The sequence below is a fragment of the Miscanthus floridulus genome, chromosome 1 (genome assembly GCF_019320115.1).
Source record: "Miscanthus floridulus cultivar M001 chromosome 1, ASM1932011v1, whole genome shotgun sequence".
Classification (NCBI taxonomy): Eukaryota; Viridiplantae; Streptophyta; class Magnoliopsida; order Poales; family Poaceae; genus Miscanthus; species Miscanthus floridulus.
This window is the reverse complement of record NC_089580.1, coordinates 186,115,993-186,136,613: the sequence shown is the minus strand read 5'-3', so window position 1 is coordinate 186,136,613 and position 20,621 is coordinate 186,115,993. Positions and strand designations below refer to the sequence as shown.

Genomic DNA, 20,621 nt, shown 5'->3' with positions numbered 1-20,621 from the left:
GCCGAGGCCTGCGACGAGAGGGGGTCGGCCGAGGCCTCCGGTGGGGGATCGCCCGAGGCCAGCGGTGAGGGGGCCTCGAGCGATACGGAGAATTGGCTGAGGCCTTTGGTGAGAGGTCGCCCGAGGCCAGCGATGAGGGGGTCTCGGGCGAGTCGGAGAGTCGGCCGAGGCCAGCGATTGTTAGCTGGTTTCGATCTTTATGAAGTCTAAGCAGTCGTTTTTTGGTTCTTGCTTAGGGTACCCCTTCTCGCGGTATCCGACAAACACACCCTAGAACTTTGAACTACTAGATCTAGAGGGAGAGAAAGGGATGGAAAGGGTTGACCGTCTGTGCCCTTGGAGGAGGATCCGCTCGCGTCCGCCATGGAGTCGGTGAAGTGTGCGCACGGGCAACGACGGTCGGTGAAGACGGTGATGGTGATGGGCGGTGGCGACCGGCGGTGAAGACCGGTGGTGGCGTAGCTGGTAGTTTCCCGTCACTGGCTGCGCCCCTCTCTGATCGGGTTAGGGTTTGTCGGTGGGGAGCTCGTCTCAGGCGAAGCTCGTACTCAGAGCCGCCAGCCCCACCTCTATTTATTGCGCAGTGTGATAAGGGCCCTCCAGCTATAGTGAGCTGGGCGCCCCCGATCAGGGCGCGGACCAAAGGCCCAACTAGACCGTTGGGCCCAGTTTAAAATTAGAGATCAATCTAACAGAAACATCTTGAAGCAAACAGCAGAGGACCACCAACTAAACCACTTCGTTCGTGGCCTCTTTCCAGGAATTAGAAATCACGGTCTAACACTTAGGCCACGGCTAGAACAAGGCCCACTAAGCAACCATCATCTCCTTTCTCCTAATAAGAAAAGAATGTGCAAGAACAGAAGCAGAAAGGTGAGCGGTCTGCAACACTTATCAGTTTATTAGTGCCTTGTGCATCCACAAAACGGTCACACGGAGCTGGGTCTGTGTGGTGTAACATCGTATGGTTGCCGTGGAGATAATGTTCTAAAGTATGGGTTAAGAACTATTACGTGCGGATGATAACATTTTAAATGAACTCGTGGCTGCAGCTCCTCAACAAGGATTAGTGGCCATTACGCAGCCCCAAGGGGGGAAATCAGGGGCTAATGACGCAGCAGCCAAACTGGCAACAGGCTAATCATGCACTGCACGAAATGGTTAGGTCTTCATGCCCTATCAGGAAACTTGTGACAAATTTGGTGACGGCATGCAGCTCAGCAACACCTCAGACGATATAACTAAAGTATTCGACACACTACAAGTATAGCATGATAAAAGATCAGGAAGAAACTGAGTAGTGTGACAAAAAGGACAATTGACCTCACCGCTTTGGGCATCATTCACTACCGTAGAAACCAGAAAGGAGTCACAATTGGTCCCACATATAGAACCTCAAAAGGCTCAAACTAAAACAACTGTTCTACTACAAAATATAAGTGGTCCAGAGATAAGGTTGGACATTTTCCGGTTAATCACCACATGCGGCTCTAGTAAAACAGCCCTCGGCCCCTCACATGATAGTATTACTTTACATGTGAAAATTGTGACCAAGAAAAAAACATTCAAGGCAAGGAAACACGGTTCCTAAGATAGACACATAGAAATACAGTTTCTAAGGCTCTAAGACAGACAATCACAGAACACAGACAAGAGTAGTCTTTGGCAAAGAGGTTTGTCAGAAAAGAACATAACCTTTTAGTTGAACAGTGCAAAATGTTTATATACTCTGCATCTAGGATAAGGTTTATAAAAAGATAAACTAAAGATAAGGATTAAGAAACTCAAGATGATTCATAAGAGACTACGCTTCAACAACCATGACAGGGAGTTCCTAACTCTGAATAAGCAAGCAAATTTTCAAGGTTCAGGCCACCATATAAATATGTCAATCCATTATCCTTTAGCTACCAAGTTTTAGTGATTGTGAGTTGGATGCCATGAATGTGTTTTGCATCAACAGTAAATTATTCACTGATCCAGACTGATCAGGTCAATATTTGGCTGGAACCAAATTGTTTATCTGTGTGCATATTAGCTGCCATTTCAATTCGATTAAGTAATGACTCATAGTGATATGGTTCAAGTCAAGTTGAAGCCTTCAAGGACAGAACTGTTTATATTAAAAAAATCTGAAAACATATATTAGCCTAAAAGCACCTACATAGTGGAAGTCAACATGTAGATTTTAAATATTTTTTTACTGAATAAAACTGGCAGAAACTACATGAATAAACAGGGTAGTCATCATTCTCAAAGGTCAATCATCAAAAACATAGGAGGGAAACCACGGATATCGTTGAGGAGAATAGAAATGGGACAGGAGACGCACAATTCATCCATAAGCTTGTAGACAGATGATAGTTCCTCACTTTAAGAAACAGTATATTAATATGCTGATATGCTTAAGTGCTCTGATTCTATGCACGTCATTTCAATGTTTCACATTTCAATTATCATAGTAGAGAATTATACATTCTTGAATAAATGTCAGCGCTACCAGATTCAGCATATCTAATTTCAACAATGTCATCGCCTAATAAACAAATACATTAGTTACATTGGGCTGCAAAAGAAGTGAAACATTGCAACAGCACATACTGTGATTTGAACAAGGGAGAAAACATTGCTCAAGATGGCCATGTAGTTGAGGTTATCTTTCTGCTGCATAATGGGCAAGCTTCAATCTTACCTCTTCAAGCTCAACATCTTCCATATCATCATTGCTTAACCATGAAGATAAGCAGAAATCAACAACATGAATATCATTGTTTATTGGAGAAAAACCAGCAAAATTGGTAAGTCGTCCAAACTTAAGCATGTTTCCTAGATTTGCAGCAGATGATCCCTCTGCAAACTTAAGCAGGATGTCTTTCATAGCAGAAGACCAGATAGACCTAGCCATCTTCAAAAAGCAGCACAAAGTTGTAATAGCGAGCTTAACCGTTCCAACGTCAGATTCATCTTTTCTACCTCTTCCATGGAAATCTGAACCTCCAAGTTTCAGAAGTCCATACTTCTCAGCTAATTCGCTAAATCCTGTAAAAAGAAATTATGTAAGGCAGACCCAGTGCCGGAGGCTCCCACATGAGTGGGGTCTGGGGAAGGGAAAAACCGAGACAAGCCTTCCCCCCGCAAATCTGCGGAGAGGCTGCTTCGAAACCACGACCTGTAAAAAGAAATTATGTAATGTTATTTAAATATATCATGATGAGTAAGGATAAAAATACTTTCTGTTGACAGAAGGACCAATATATGCTAATAGATAGAGAGTTTAGTTCATGGCAAGAGTTCTCCACTCTATCTCAAATCAGCATGCATTAAGTGTAAGAGACACACCATCAACTTTTCCATCACTTCTGTAGACCTCCATACCATTAAGACCAGCACCTTTTAAAGACCTGATTATTGCATCTGGGTTCTTCAATGACCAAGGATGAGCAAGTGCAGAAATACCCCTAGTGCGACTAATTAACTGCACGACAGTCTCAGCAAATGGTTCACTTCCTCTGCCAGAAAAAAACACATGCCTTGTGTTATTAACCAAAGATTTTTCAGCATAGGAAATGCTTATTTGGGATGAAGAAATAACCTGGCATATGCAGGGCCATCATCGCCGAGGTATTTGTTGAATGTTTGCCTTACATTCTCTACATAACCCGCTTCAACCATAGCCCTTGCTATATGCAATCGGCCAGGTGCCACTCCGTCACCAGCAATTTTAGTCACATGCTCCCACTTTATTGGCACCTTCAGTGTAGTTAGCTTTTGCAGCATGTTCTTTGCGCGTAAGTATCGCCCATCTCTAATGTTCAATAGCATGCTGTCCAACTCATCAGGCCTTGACGGACCACACATACCATAGTATGCAAGGATATGAACAGTCTCACCAGCACCAGCAACTTCCCTTATAGACAATGAAATTTAGAATATAATGAAAATGACATGAAACATCTGTACTCATAGTACAACAGTTAAAATGTTGTTTACAATACCATTTTAACATAAAGGCAGCGGAGAATTAAAACAAAACTATTGCAGATCTATTGACAATGGAGTGCAAATGATAAGATGATTGGTTTATTAAATTATGTGGTATTGCTGGTTTTCATTCAAAACACAAAGAAAGATCTTTTCGCTGAAAGATAAAAGGCATTTACCTTGGATTATATAGCGCGCTGATTTCAACACCAGGAATTATTCTAATGCCAAACTTGGAAGCTGCTGACACAGCTTCTGGTATGCCAGCCATGGTGTCATGATCCGTTAGGGCGAGAACTTTCACCTATGCCACGAACATCATAGTTTAGTCGCTCCTATATTCGTTATTCAGAATCTACAGTATACCCCAACAGGACAAAACATTTAAGCAGCAGACGACCATAACAGACTTTAGGAGGTAGATCATGGTATTTAGTGCAGGAAACATTTCATGAGGAAAAAACTACAAGGCTTCATTTTTTTTAATAGCGATTAGCCAAGAAATGCATGTCAGAAGATGACCGATTCAATCAAATTTAACTAAAATATTTATTTCCATATTTATTCTATTACCTCTTAGAAGGTAACAAGTCACCATATCCATCTAGATCAAAACTAGATGGACGGTGCACAGTTATTTTGGTGTACCATGGCAACACCCATAAAGTATTCATCAGACAAGTGTTGAAACGTTAGAGGTAACAACTACCCTCTGAATTCTTCAGCCACCAGTACAGCACTTGTACATCCTACTACGAAGCAATGATACCATAACCATGTCCTTTATTTGTAATCAGCTACGTACACCGGCAGGTACAACAAAATGTGCAGCATACCAACGCAGTGCTCGGATTAGCTTAGCGCCAGAAAAGTACAAGAAGTCGATCCCACATGGTACAGCACAAGTGCACAACGCCGCCGACTAAACCTCGCAAGCATTTCCTCAAACGCCTACTGGGCAAACGGACTAGAGATCAGGTAGATCTTCGTCACTTACCCCGTTGCGATGGGCGCGCTCGACGAGCGTGGAAGGGGAGAGGAACCCGTCGCTGTGGTTTGAGTGGGAGTGGAGCTCAAACAGCACATCGCCCCCGCGCGTAGCCAGGACCGGCAGGAAGTCGTCGGCGTCGGCCGCCGAGGGTTCCCGTGGTGGCGGCGCGGGTTGCGCCCAGGCGCGGACGTAGTCTAGGGCCAGGGCCTGCAGCGCCGGTCCAGGATTAACGGCCCCTCTAAATATAAAATCTTATAATAATATATTTAAAGGCATACTCCCTCCGTCCCAGTTTATCTGTCGTCGTAGCGACAGTAGAGTGTCCCAGTTTTTCTATCGTTGGCTACTTGCGTCGTAGTGGTAGTAGCTTTACCGCAGCGCACCAGGCGTTGTCGACCAAGGCAAGCCTTATCCCTTCCCTCCCCCTCCCAGACTCACACAGCAGCTTCACACACCACGAAAAAAAAGCATCATCATCCCCATCCGCATCGGCCTCATCCCCAATCTCGGCGGATCTGCAAGCTTGCCGTCGCGGCCGCCCTCCGACGACTCCCCTCCGCCAACATGGTCTAGCGCCGGGTCACGCGAGCAGGGAGCGCGGGCTGCTACTCCGCGCGACGCCGCCAAGGCTCTATGGCAGCGCACTGCGCTTGCCTCCTCCGACCACGCCTCGCCCTTGCATCCTGCGTCAGCTCACGGGAGCTGGGAGCACCGGCCCCTCCTCCACGCGACACTAGTTTTCTGGTGAAATCCTCTTTGCTCTTTGCATGGCCGCTTTTTCCCAGATCTTTGCTCTTTGCATACTGAGATCCTCGAGGTTACCATACTGAGATCTAGAATCTAGGATTGACTAGTATTCTGGTGAAATCCTCGGGGTTACCATACTGAGATCTAGAATCTAGGATTGACTAGTTCCAGGCATGGTCCACTTTTTCCCAGATCTTTGCTCTTTGCATTGCGTATACTAGTTCGTATTAGAGTGACATCTGCATCTAACATTTAGGAAAATGGTCGCTCAGCTGCTATCATGCTCATAAACCTATTGCTGAACTGGTGTTGTTTTGATTAACAAGACTGTCTTCTTGTGCTACAGGCGATCCTTCGATGGCAGGCGGCAAGGGAGCACATGGGGGTAGCCGGTTCATTCGTCACTTGCGGATGAAGCGCGCCTTGGGCATCCCATTGAGCCATAGGATGTGGCCCACCAGGCAGATGCGTGGCCGGGATCGTCGTCGTGGAACTTGGTTTGACCGGGAGCTAAACTGCATCGCCATCGAAGGAGTGGATTTTGCTCAAGATACAGAAGAAGGGGGTGCAGATCGATTTGAGCTGATACCTGATTCGGATGAAGATGGAGTTGCTAAGGGTTCATCTTTGCTTGGTGATGACGATGAGTATGTGCATGAGACAGAGCCACATGATGTTACTACGGCAAGCAAAATTACTGGGCCATGCACCAACCATGGTCGTCTGCATTTGGGGTCAGCCATCTAAACGTTGTCTTGCAATTTGGTTGTCATACTGGTACCTTACTAATTTTGTGTACAAATTCTGTGTGCAGTACTGCGCTTCGCGAGTGGCGACGGGCTATTTCTGATGTGGAGAATGAGAGCGCCAAGGAGAGTGTGAAGGTGCAAATGGACACTATCAAGTTGGAGAAGGAGAGTGTGAAGGTGCAAATGGACACTGTCAAGTTGGAGAAGGAGAGTGCCGAAGTGCTGATGGGCAGTGTCAAGTTGGAGAAGCAGGGTGCCAAGGTGGAGATGGACAGTGTGAAATTGGAGAAGGAGAGTGCCAAGGTGGAGATGGATACTGGCAAGAAGGAGCTGTTGGACCATAAGGCCAGCTTCTCTGATATTGAAACTGATGACGAGACATGTTGGTTCTAGGATGGTGTGGACTTGCGAGGCCATTCACAGGTGGAAGATGATGACTTTAATGATTAGGTATTTTGGTTGTAACTCTACTCGTGACAGCTTTTGTTGTTTACCCGTGATGGGAGGAACTTGTAGAAGGGAATATGTAGTGCTGGTACTGAAGGTTGTTGGTTGATTGCACTATGGATTATGGTCGACCAGTTTAGTTAATTTGTGATTTGCAATGTGAAATGCACGTATCTATATAGTTCTGTTAATTTGTGATTTGCAATGTGAAATGCACGTACAAGGAATTAGTTGCCTCACACATAATAGTTCTGTTAATAGAGCAATGATTCGTACTTCATACAACCACATGAGTATTAGATACGAACAAAAGCAACTTAAACCTTGTTTATATATACAACAGCAGTATTTGCTGAACAATGCAAAAGCATCATAAGCGAGGTTTACATGAACCTAACTTTAATTGTTCAACAACTCAAAAGCCCTTTGAACTAGCTGGCTATCACAACTTAGAGCTTCAGGGAGCATGTCTAGTGCCTCTAGCCTTTCTTTATTCATGTGAGGGATCTTGTACCTATTGCCTCCTCCATCTTTCATAACTTCGATCATGCATCCTTGTAGTGTGAGGAATACCCTATTCAAAACGACGGGGTTGTAGTTTTCATATTCCATTACCACATTCTGGATAAGTTCATCCACGTTTCTAGATGTCGTTCTATCCGTTATCGACTGAAGAGAAGCAAAAAAACCAAGGTCAAGGCAGTTCATATCAGGTGAATTAGCAGGTTGGTTAGTTAGGCGTATATCTAGGCCTGTTTGGGCTACTGCTAGCTTGAAATCTGCATCATCTGCTCGTACATGAGAAGGGGCATTATCCTGTTGTATCCATATTGTCTCATGTCTTGATTCTGTAGGCCAACATTCTTGTATAGCTGGTATTAGTTTTGTGATCATATAAGATCTCATAGTTTATCTATCAACCTTCATGGTCTTTGTGATAGGTGTGCCCCTCGGTCTGTTGTTACTTCTTCTTTTTGTTGGTTCCTGTAATTATAAAAATTGTTGAGCCAAATAGCTTAAAATGGATTGCAAGTATTATGTAGAGAATGACTAGTACCTCACGCGCAAATGGCCATATGCCTATAAGTCCATTAAAATAGCATCTCCCTTCACCATCAAACCTAGGCCTTCCAACAGCAGAATAAAACATGATTTTGTGAATGGCATTCTTGTTTTGCACTGTCCTATGTGGATCTTCTTCATCTGGATGCAAGTACATGGTCTTATTCTTCTGTGTACCATTGAACCACTTCTCATCTGAGTGAATAATATTTTTCATATTCTCGAACTTTGGATTATTTGGCAGAGTACTTGCATCTAGCTTAGAGAGAACCCACCGCAACCTTGCCTGTTTGTTTTCTTCCTTCAAATAAGGCCTCAATGCATTTGAGTGTCATTGTAGCATGCCTTCTTTGAACAACCTATGTACAGTGCTTTTACTGCTTTGAAGACCATATGCTAATGACCTTATGGTTCCCCTTCTGTTTAAGGGAATATCAGCAACTCTAGTGAGGTCCACTTGAATTTTTTTACGACCACAATTCTTAGCTCTCAAAGAATTGACATCTACTGGTATGCCTTGTGCCAAACAATTTTTTGCTCTCTGCCACACTCGTTGTATTGTGCGCACATGGACATTGTACTTTGCAGCAATAAGTGTTGTGTTGTTTCGCTGTAATATGCCATTAGTGCTTAACTGAAGCAAATCTTGATATATGGCTTGCCTTTGTCTTTGTGTCAAATTCTTGAGCATATTTGTTGCTTCTTCTTGTAGGGGTTGCTGATAGTCTTCGTCATCCGAGTCGGACAACCCATCTTCGTCAAATAGGATGTGAACACCATCTGTGTACACACAAAAATCATGTATGACATCGTCCAAGGTATCTTCTTGCAAGGCCATGTTGTCATCTGCTACAAAAAATGTAGATTGTGTGCTGATTGTCAGTAAATAGATTATGGAACTTTTTTGACATGGAGAATTATTATTGCAATCATGACTGTAAACTGAGGGAAATAATCACCTGTATGTAGGTTATCTTGTTCTTCCTATGGGTCATTTAAATCAAATGCATAGCCGGCAGTGTCACCTGGTACAGAAGCAAGCTGATCAATTAAGAGTGCATTGTCAACCACACATGTGAGTTATTCTCCCTGTCTCGATACAACAGTTAGTATTAGTTTAGAACAGAGAGAATAGACACCAAAATTTCTTAGATGTTGCTACACATTTTAGTAGTAGGGAGGAAGTAAATTAGAACATAAAAATTGAGGAGATAGAGTGAGGCTAGAGAGAATTGCTTCACAAAAGATTATGAACTTTTTGATATGGACAATTATTGTTGGAAACATGACTTGAACATGAGTATTGAATAATCACCTGCATGCAGATTTTGTTCTTCTTCTTCATGTGGATCATTTAAATCAAATGGATGGCCAACATTGTCACCTGGTACAGAAGCAAGCTATTGATTAGAAAATTGCATTGTGACCCACACATGTGAGTTATTGTCCCCTCATTCCAAATTAATTTTGAACTTAAGCAAATATGAGTTGCATGCCTTACACACAAAAAATTAACTAATGTTGCTTGCAATTTTATGAGACAGAGACTTGTCGGATACCGTGAGAAGGGGTACCCTAAGCAAGAACCAAAAAACGACTGCTTAGACTTCATAAAAGTCAAAACCAGCTAAACACCACTGGCCTTGGCCGATTCTCCGACTCGCCCGAGGCCCCCTCATCGCTGACCTCGGGCGATCCGCCACCAAAGGCCTCGGCCGACCCCCTCTCATCGCAGGCCTCGGCTGGGCCGCCGACCCTCCGTCTCGCGCGAGGCGGGCTCGGCAGCACTCCGCTGCCTCTTCCTTCACCCGTCCCTCTGACAAAATGTCGCGTCGCATTAACTCAGCCAATTGCTGCCCCTGACATCGACCGCATGCTCGGCACAGTACAGTGGAATGGCCGACAGGACAGGAGGCAGGACTGGGCAGGGGTTACCCGCCACTGTGCTAACCACTATGCACATGGTTGGCGCCCATGCCTCACTGTGCTGCCAACTCTTGCTCCAAGAACAACGCAGCGTGGGGAGCCACGTCTGGGATACTGTGGCCTCGGAATCAGTACCCAGGACCAATAATTCCCTCCAAGGCCTCGGCAGTTTGCTTCAGGGGCTCGGCAGCCTGAGGATCCATGTCCGTCGAGCCCCCCACGATGGCTCGGCCTCAGCATCTGCAGAGCCACAGCTCCCTACGATGTCATCGCATGATGACCAGCACGTCGCCCGCCATGTCCTGCATCAAGCTGTACTGGAGCCCCACGACGCACAAGATCAAGTATGACCGGCGCGTCACTTCTGCACGACAAGGACGGGGCCACTCCATCGACCATACCACAACAGTGGCCGGCTACAGGGCTCGGACACGCCACCCCCATTTATAGAGCGCTATGTATGGACGTCTCTGGTTCTCCCTTAGAGTATAAAAGGGAGGGACCGGGGCCATTTCTAGGGGGAGAGGGGAGAAAAGACGAACACACCGATAGAACTACACACTTCTACGCTACTTGAGAACAACGCCTCAAGCAGCCCGCACCACCCTCGCCGAGACCTGGGACTAGCTCCCTCTCTCACCTAGCTTGTAACCCCCTACTACGAGCACTCCGGTGCAAGGAACAGAAGATCGATCTCTCAGACTGGACGTAGGGCCTCGATTGCCTGAACCAGTATAAGCCTTGTGTCTCTTTGCATCACCATCCAGGATTAGGGGCACGCAGCACAAATTCACTCGTTGGTTGAGGGACACCCGGTTCCAAAACACCGACAGTTGGCGCGCCAGCTAGGGGACGCTGCGTGTTAGCTTCATCGTCCCAGCAGGACCCGGATGGCAGACCCCATACGACCATTGCGTCTCAGCACCGTAGTTTAGTTCGGGAGCCTAGAGTTCATGTCTCTAGGGCATGAGTACGACATGGTGCTCCTCACCCCCCGAGCCCCACCGTCCGACGATGAAGTCACGCCCCGGCAGCCCAAGCGCAGGCAGTGCCCGGGTGGCCGCTCTCGCCGCGCTCGCCAAGCACGACGCGAGGAAGGCCACCCCGACGCTACGTGAACCCGGGGCGGCACGCCACTCCCCGCCGATATCCTATGACCAGCTGTTGGTACGGGGTCCCTGGCTAGGGACCTGTCTGGCCTGAGCATGGACAAAGGAAAATCGCCGGTGGCTCGCGGCGATGCCCAGTCGTCTAGCTCCACTCCACCACTCCCTGAAGAGTCGACCCCGACGGGGTAGAATATGGAGACGGCACCATCCCCATACCCCTTTGGGTTGAGGAATGCCGCTGCCTCTTATGCCTACGCCTACACTGCCGCTCACGAGCACCCCTCGGAATGCCGCCAGCGCTTCGCTCTCGACCTGAGCACCCACTCCGACTCCTTAGACGAGGACGAGGCATGGCCCGGGGTGGATTTCTCTGAACTCCACAACCCTGGGGCTCTGCGCCAATTCTTGGCCGCAAGCGACTACTGCCTCGGCTATTCCGACTCCGACGACGAAGGGACTTACGATCCATCTCGTGAGTGCTTCCACGTTGGGCTCAGGATGCCAAGGGCGGGCGAAGAAGATGAGAGGACAGGCAACCATTCCCCGCCCCAGGCAAGGGCGGGTGATGCCACACCTCCGCGTCTCGTAGCCCCGGCGGCACGAAACGAGAATCCCGTCCGCAGGGGGCATCGACGCCCAGACCTGGAGCAGCTCTGCGAGCTTCAAGCCAAGGTCGAACAAGACCGACTCCTTCTGCAACAGCTTCGGGACACTCTCGAGCAGGAGCAGCAAGGGCACGGTGAGGGCGGAGGAGCCCGAGGGAGGGCCCGCGACGTCCATCACCGCATCAACGACAACGAGGGGGGAGAGCCACCCCCAATCTTTAATCGGGCTAGCCAGAATGTCGCAGCGGCTGCGATGCTGGTCCGAGCAATGCCCGAGCCCTCCACCACTGAGGGGCGATGGGTCCGCGAAGAGCTCCACGACCTCCTCGAGACCGCTGCGGTACAGCAGGCCGAAAGTTCCGCCTCCCGCCGGCGCGGAGGCACTTCGGAGCAACCCACGGCGCGACCTCGCCGGGGCCAGGATGCCTCGGTCCGTCCCGAGCCCGCTCGCGCGCCGACGGCCAATGGGCCCCCCTCGGTGCGTGATCGACCTGGAGACCAGCACGAGGCACAAGGCGACCACGAAGTAGTTGGCAGGCGACGGCGCCGCGGCGATGGAGCCGCCCGGGGCTACCACCCACACCGAGGCGGTCGCTACGACAGTGAAGAGGACCGCAGTCCTTCTCCCGAGCCACCTGGCCCTCGGGTCTTTAGTAGAGCCATTCGCAACGCTCACTTCCCAGCCCAGTTCCGGCAACCTGCCAATCTCACAAAGTATAGCAGTGAGACGAACCCCGAGCTATGGCTAGCCGATTATCGCCTGGCTTGTCAGCTAGGCGGTGCGGAAGATGACCTGCTCATCATCCGCAACCTCCCTTTGTTCTTGTCAGACTCAGCGCGAGCCTGGCTCAAACACCTTCCTCCCGCACAGATCCACGACTGGCGCGACTTGGTGAGGGTCTTCGTCGAGAATTTCCAGGGTACCTATGTGCGCCCCGGGAACTCCTGGGACCTCAAAGGTTGCCACCAGAAGCCGGACGAATCTCTTTGAGATTTCATCCGGCGCTTCTCCAAGAAATGCACCGAGTTGCCCCGCGTCGGTGACTCGGAAATCATCCAAGCATTCCTCTCTGGCACCTCCTGCCGAGACCTGGTCCGAGAATTGGGCCGGAACATACCAACCACAGCGGCCGCACTGCCAGTTGGCGGTACTGCTCGAGGGTATCCCACCGCCCCCCTCTGCGATATCTTCAAGGGCGAACACAGGCTCCCCCTCGGGATCAGCCCGGTTCCGCTAGAAAACACGCGGGAAGTTCCACCCACGGGGCTCGGGCCATAGCCGGGCAAGGGCTGAACTCCCCTCGGCGGGATCTGGGACTGGCTGCTCCGCGGTACTGGCCGCCTCGACGTCCACCGCCTCCTTCCCTTGGGAGGAATCATCAGACGAGACTGTCTGAACCAGGGGCGGCGCCAAAACTTGCTCCGTCTCCACCTCCATCGCCTCGGCCTCGACGGATCCAGGGGCTCTGGCCTCCGCCATCTCTACCTCGGTGGCCCCGGCGTCCACCGCCCTAACTTCGGAGGTCTTGGGGGCTCCGGCCTCACCCTCAATGGCCTCGGCAATGGTGGACGCCCCAGCCTCCTTCGCCCCAAGACTCACGACATCGCGAGGCGTGGGCTCCTCCTCCTCCACTCGCTCCGCGGCCGCCTCGGCACCCTTTTCCTGGGCAGCCGCCTCCTCCGAAACAGCCCCGCCCGACGCCACGCCATGCTGCACGCCAGCCTGCGCCTCTGCTGCCTGATGGGCAGAGGAGCTAACGTTCACCTTGAGCGCCTTACGGGGCGCCAAGGCAGGATCTTCCACCAGATGCTTCTGGCTGGAAGCAAAGACACTCCCAAGGTCAGCATGCGACCAAGGGGCAAACAAGAAGTACTATGGACTCCACCAGAAAAGACGCTTACCGCGAACGGGGATGCAGCCGCTTTGACACTGCCAGCCTCCTCTGCAACGGCGGTGGTGGTGGCAGCAGCGCGGCCTCGGTGTCCACCGGTGCCAGCTGGCCTCCGCCGGACCCCGGCACCTCCTCGACCCTTCGCGGAGACAATGGGGTCGCCCCCACCGTCGCTCGCTCCACCTCCACCGTCGAACCCATCGAGCTGACGGCATGCTCCTCCGACACCCGTGCCTCGGGCGTGTCGGCCTCGGCCCCGGGACGGGCTGCCACCGGCCCCGGGACACCTCCTCCTCCTAGGAGCGTCAGGCTCCTTGCCGGCGCCCCGGGCACCATCTCCCTAATGTCGGGGAGGTGTTCCAGGCAGGCCGTCCCCACCTCGCGCCCGCCGCCGTCGCCCAAAGAATCCGACACCGACGATGAGGGAGACGGCTCCAACAGGAGACCGTCGAGCTTCTGACGCCGGCGATGGGCGTCTAGCTTTTCGCGCGCGAGGAGCTTCTTCGTGCGCTTCGCCTCCTTGGCATCTTTCTTCTTCTTCTCCTCCTCGGCGCGCGCCCTGTTCACGGCTCGCCGCCGGGCGTCCTCGGGAACGGGCGGCGGGGAGTCTCGCACGTCTCTTATCCCCTGCGGGAACGACGAAGTAAGACAACAGACAAAAAAGGTGGAAAACAAGAAGGCCGCGAAAGCGTCGGCAACATCCAACTCACCAGTGAAATGTGCCCCCGCGACGGGCGCATCGGGAACGGCATCAAATCGTCGATCTTCGGCTTCCCGTCTACCGCCTCTCTCACCCGACGCAGGGTCTCGTCGTCGGTAAGGGCGAAGGCAGACATCTTGATACCGGCAATCGGGTCACTCATGGTCATCTCGAATAGCCGCCGCCGCCGGGCCATCAGTGGCAACACCCTCCGGCGGTGAAAGGCCGCCACGACCACGGCCGCCGAAAGGCCGCGGTCACGCAGCTTCCCCAAGGCCCGTAAGAGCGGCTCCAGCCTAGGCTGATCAACCTTGATAACGCCGTATCCCCATTTCTCTGGTTGACTCTCTACAACCCGCCCGGTATAAGGAGGAAGTCCTCCGTCGTCATTACGGAGGTAGAACCAGCCGTCGTACCAACGACGGTTGGACGATGATAGCTGGGCCGGGATGTAGAGGGACTGCCGATCTTGGTGCACGTGAAGGGTGCAGCCGCCGGCCCTCTGCACCTTCCGAGCCCCCCTCGTTCCCCCCGGCTTGGTGGTGAACGTCGCTCGGAACAAGTGGAGCCACAACTCCCAGTGGGGAGCGATCCCCAAGTACCCCTCACAGACGGCGACGAAGATGGCCGCCTGCGCGATGGAGTTGGGGCTGAAATTGTGAAGCTCCATGCCATAGTAGTGCGGGAGCGCCCGCATGAACTTATCCACCGGCGACCCGAGGCCTCGCTCATGGAAGACGACGAAGCTCACCACGTAGCCGTCGCGCGGCCTCGGCTCCGACTCGTTCCCCGGAGCAATCCACTCCGGCTCGTTAGGGTCGGTGATCGGGCGAAGAAGACCGGCCTCCACGAGCGACTGCAGCTTCTCCACGGTGATGTCAGACCGCTCCCAGGGATCCGCCGGGAGGATGACGGGACCACCAGCCATTGCGCGGTGGAGGTCGCTGCTACGGCGGTAATCTCTCTCTCTTTCTTTCAGTCTCTCGCTCTCGCCCTTCTCCTCCCCGGCGCTCTATGCTCTCAGCAACGGCACAGAGGCAGCGAAAGCGAATGCGGAAAAGGTAAGAAGGGAGAGGGCGAGGCTCTTTGCGTATTTATGCAGGGACGAGATGAAACCACCGGGCGACGAAATCGGGGAAGTTTTCCCCAAAAAATCCGGCGCGGTTATCCAGATCCGGTCTTACCGCCCACGCGCCCACTCCCTCCTCATTAATCGCGCGTGCAGATACGTCCCGTCGGCTGACGCCACGTCACGTCCAACCACAGCAGCAGCAGGCGCCGTTTCGCCTCCCCAAAAAAGCTGCCTCAAAAGACGCGCCTGCCGTTATTAGCCGTAGGGAGAGAAATAACCCCCCCCCCCCGATTCCTTTCAGGCAAAGGAACTGGGCACCGAGCCTGCTACGGTCCAGGGGTTCGAAGGCTGGGCCCTTAGGGGTTTTGACAGCCGCCCCAGGGCAACAGAGTTAGGGGCGACTACGGGCGAGCCTATACGAGGCCGAGGCCCAAGCAAGCAAAACGCTTGGGACGCCCTGTGTCGTGTCCGAGACCGGTAGAGAGGTCTCCGAATGGGATCCCACCGTAGGGAGGCACCGAGCCACCGAGGCCCAGCGAACGGCCTCGGCACCCACTAGAGAAACCCTCCGGTACTCTTGGAGCGCGTCTCCGGACCGCTAGCCGACCCCCAGTGAACGGGGTACGGGCCTCCACTCGGACTTACCCGATAACAGCTCACCGGAAATGCCATCGCTCGCGCCCACCGAGGGTAGCGTGGCACATTCCACCCCTCCTTCCGAGCGAAAAGGAAGCGCGAGGGTCGAATAAAAAGTCAGGAGAATCCCTGACGGCCCTCTTGCTCCACGCAGAGGCTAAGGGACTCTTCCTGCAAACCATTGCCGAGGCCCAGCGACTTGGGCTCGCACACGAGGGGGCTCGGCAAAACAAACCCTCCTTCCGAGCGAAAAGGAAGCGCGAGGGTCGTTCAAAAAGCCAGAAGATCTCCTGACGGCCCTCTTGCTCCATGCAGAGGCTAGGGAGCTCCTTCTGCAAAAGATGCCGAGACCCCGCGACCTAGGCTTGCACCCGAGGGGGGCTCGGCGGACAGACCCTCACGCGCGAGGGGCGAACCAAAAGCCAGGGGGACCTCTGATTGCTCTCTCGCTCCGTGCGAGAGACTCGGGGGGCTCCTCCTGCAACTTTGCCGAGACCCAGCGGCTCAGGCTCGCACATGAGTGGGCTCAGCAAACAGCCCCCCGTCCGAGCGAAAAGGACGTGCGGGGGACGGACAAAAAAGTCGGGAGGACCCCTGACCACCCTCTCGCTCCGTGCGGAGGCTCGGGGGCTCTTCCTGCACCCAAAATAAAGACAAGCGACCCGAGCCCGTTACGGTCCAGGGGTTCGAAGGCTGGGCCCCCAGGGGTTTCGACAGCTGCCCCAGGGCAAAAGAGTCAGGGACGACTACGGGCGAGCCTGTACGAGCGCGCCCTGTGTCGTGTCCGAGACCGGCAGGGAGGTCTCCGAATGGGATCCTACCGTAGGGAGGCACCGAGCCACCGAGGCCCAGCGAACGGCCTCGGCACCCACTAGAGAAACCCGCTGGTAGTCTTGGAGCACGTCTCTGGACCGCTAGCCGACCCCCAGCGAACGGGGTATGGGCCTCCACTCGGACTTACCCGATAACAGCTCACCGGAAATGCCGTCGCTCGCGCCCACCAAGGGTAGCATGGCATCTCCCACCCCTCCTTCCGAGCGAAAAGAAAGCACGAGGGTTGTACAAAAAGCCGGGGGAACCCCTGACGGCCCTCTCGCTCCAGGCGGAGGCTAAGGGGCTCTTTCCACAGCATCGTCGAGGCCCTGCGATCCGAACTTGCACCCACGGGCTCGGCAAACACAATGAAAACACCTCACTCGAGAGAGAAAAAAGCTCCTGAAGAAGTGAAATCACTCCTCCAGGGCCTCGGGGGCTACACCCGGCGGGTGCACTCGCGCGCACCCACCGAAACCTCGAGTACAAAACGCCATCCCAACAGGAACTATCAAGAGCCAATTCTTGTCAGAACCTCAGGGGGAGTGCCTCCACTCCCCCAAGGCTCGGGGGCTACTGTCGGATACCGTGAGAAGGGGTACCCTAAGCAAAAACCAAAAAACGACTGCTTAGACTTCGTAAAAGTCGAAACCAGCTAAACACCGCTGGCCTCGGCCGATTCTCCGACTCGCCCGAGGCCCCCTCACCGCTGACCTCGGGCGATCCCCCACCAAAGGCCTCGGCCGACCCCCTCTCGTCGCAGGCCTCGGCCGGGCCGCCGACCCTCCGTCTCGCGCGAGGCGGGCTCGGCAGCACTCCGCTGCCTCTTCCTTCACCCGTCCCTCTGACAAAACGTCGCGTCGCATTAACTCAGCCAACTGCTGCCCCTGACATCGGCCGCATGCTCGGCACAGTACAGCGGAATGGCCGACAGGACAGGAGGCAGGACTGGGCAGGGGTTACCCGCCACTGTGCTAACCACTATGCACATGGTTGGCGCCCATGCCTCACTGTGCTGCCAACTCCTGCTCCGAGAACAACGCAGCGTGGGGAGCCACATCTGGGATACTGTGGCCTCAGAATCAGTACCCAGGACCAATAATTCCCTCCAAGGCCTCGGCAGTTTGCTTCAGTGGCTCGGCAGCCTGAGGATCCATGTCCGCCGAGCCCCCCACGATGGCTCGGCCTCGGCATCTGCAGAGCCACAGCTCCCTACGACGTCATCGCACGATGACCAGCACGTCGCCCGCCATGTCCTGCATCAAGCTGTGCTGGAGCCCCACGACGCACAAGATCAAGTATGATCGGCGCGTCACTTCTGCACGACAAGGACGGGGCCACTCCATCGACCATACCACAACAGTGGCCGGCTACAGGGCTCGGACACGCCACCCCCATTTATAGAGCGCTATGTATGGACGTCCCTGGTTCTCCCTTAGAGTATAAAAGGGAGAGACCGGGGCCATTTCTAGGGGGAGAGGGGAGAAAAGACGAACACACCGATAGAACTACACACTTCTACGCTGCTTGAGAACAACGCCTCAAGCAGCCCGCACCACCCTCGCCGAGACCTGGGGCTAGCTCCCTCTCTCACCTAGCTTGTAACCCCCTACTATGAGCACTCCGGTGCAAGGAACAGAAGATCGATCTCTCAGACTGGACGTAGGGCCTCGATTGCCTGAACCAGTATAAGACTTGTGTCTCTTTGCATCACCATCCGGGATTAGGGGCACGCAGTACAAATTCACTCGTTGGTTGAGGGACCCCCGGTTCCAAAACACCGACAAGACTACACCAGTTGATACAGAACAGAGAGAGGATATAAAGGAGCCCTGCTGCAAAAAGTTTCGGGTGACAGGTATACACTAAAAATTCCCAGATGATCATAGTGATTTTAGCAAAGAGGAACTAAAGCACCATTTACTAATTTAGGAGAGAGAGAGACTATAGAGAACACCTGGTACACAAGAGTTTCTGGTGAGAAAATAGTAGCAATAACTAAGTAACATGATATTGCTTCTGATTTTAGAACCGAAAAATAAACAAGAGCAGAGAGAGAGAGAGAGAGAGAGAGAGAGAGAGAGAGAGAGAGAGAGAGAGAGAGAGAGAGAGAGAGAGAGAGGGAGGGAGGGAGGGAGGGGGAGAGGGAGAGGGAGAGAGAGATGAACTAGTTCAAGTTTTGGGTACAAACAGATGTGCTTACCTTGATGAATTTCTGCTTGTTCATCATTTTGATCAGGATGGAGACCAAAGTGGTTAGCTCCCCAAACTTCATCTACAGCCACTACATCTTGATCCTCTTCATGTCCGGCAAGAATCTTGTTGAGATCAGGCACCTTCTCTCCTCCCTCATCTGGTAGTGTGTTTAAGTCTAGCATGGAAGATGGATGAGAGGTGAAGGTTCAAATGAAGGCAACGAGAGGGTCACCAGGCTTTTATTTCCTAGTATATGGTCAAGAAATGGCGCTGGTGGCAATAGTTTGAAGTTTCAGATTGCTTTGGCTGTGTAAAATTGGCGCTAAGTGGTTTTTGCGGCAATGGTTCGAAGTTTCAATTTGTTTTGGCTGTAAATTTGACGCTAAGTGGTGTTTGCCGCCGAGCAAAATGTATTTTTTCGTTGTCAGCATTGATTTTTTAAGAGAAAAACACTGTACTGCATGTTTAAGTGTGAAAAGGTGGATGCCAATGCTGATTTGTTTATTTTAAAAAATGATGCCGTGGATGGCATTGATGGCATGTGCATCCAAATTCACAGTTGAGAAATGATTGGTATGTAGGGGTATCAGTGTCTTTGGCCAATCTCCTTGGTATCTGGTGTTGAGGCTCCAACGACAGATAAACTGGGACGGAGGGAGTAAATCTTATAGACATAAATTTTAACAAAGCAAATTTAATAATATATTTTTTATTTAACCCATCTGATAATTATCTTTTTCGTTTTCTTTTCTCAACCCCTGACAAATATTTCTTAGGTAATGTTCTAAAATTCTAACACCTAAATTAGAGAAAAACATGACTATATGAATACAAAGTACTATAAGTCTGAAATACTATACAAATAATTAATTTGGATTAAAAAAGAACAAGGAAAAAATACCTAGGGCCTAGACATGAACCAGAACAACTGATCGGCGATCGCAATTCACAAGAAAGGCAACAACCAAGATGTCGTCGGCGTGGAACCCTACCTGGTCGCCACCGTCCTGCGTCGTTCTTTGGCAAACGGCAGTCTAGCTCTCCGTGCCGCGCGCGTGTGTGTGAGTGCGTCGGGCGTCGCCGCATCGGCGCGACTGGAACTCACGAGACGCGATCGTGATCAAACTGCGGCGCCCTCGCCTCCTCTCTGCCCGAGGGCCACGGTGAAAACTGGGAAAGAACGGCAGAGAGGCCGACGTTGACTTCTTGGGCCGACTCTTCTCATTATTTTGCTGATATCTAATGGATTATAGGGGTCTCGGGGTTTGTATACCTAAACTTGGACCCCTCACCTACATGGGCCCTCGGCCGTCGCACCCCATGCCTACCCCCTAGGGCCGGCACTGCTGAAGGCATGGCAAGTTTGTCATGTAATCGCACAGAGATCAAACAATGGAACGGACGTGCAGAAATTGCTGGAACCAGAGTCATCTGCTCGTCAACGGACAGCCCTATTCTTGGCAAAGACATCTCTAAATTGGCAGGCCGACAGGCTAAAACTAACTGCTGGACGATCCTTGGATAGAAAAAAAACAACCAATTCAGGAGTGGACGCCAAACGAAGAACCAGAATTTAGCCTCCCGAATTTTTGCGTCCTCCTGTCTATAAATCCGCGGCTCGAAATACACGGGCCGGGCACTTTCCATCGAAAGCCCCGGGCCCCGGCCTTTCTCGCTTTGCGGCATTGAATTTGC

The 20,621-nt window shown here is 52.0% G+C and overlaps 2 pseudogenes; one reads left to right on the top strand and one right to left on the bottom strand.

The window, feature by feature from the left end:
• Nucleotides 1-2,486: 2,486 nt before the first annotated feature.
• LOC136468304 (uncharacterized) lies at nucleotides 2,487-5,797 on the bottom strand (annotated as a pseudogene).
• A 272-nt stretch (nucleotides 5,798-6,069) lies between these two features.
• On the top strand, nucleotides 6,070-9,412 carry LOC136505341 (uncharacterized; annotated as a pseudogene).
• Nucleotides 9,413-20,621: the final 11,209 nt, after the last annotated feature.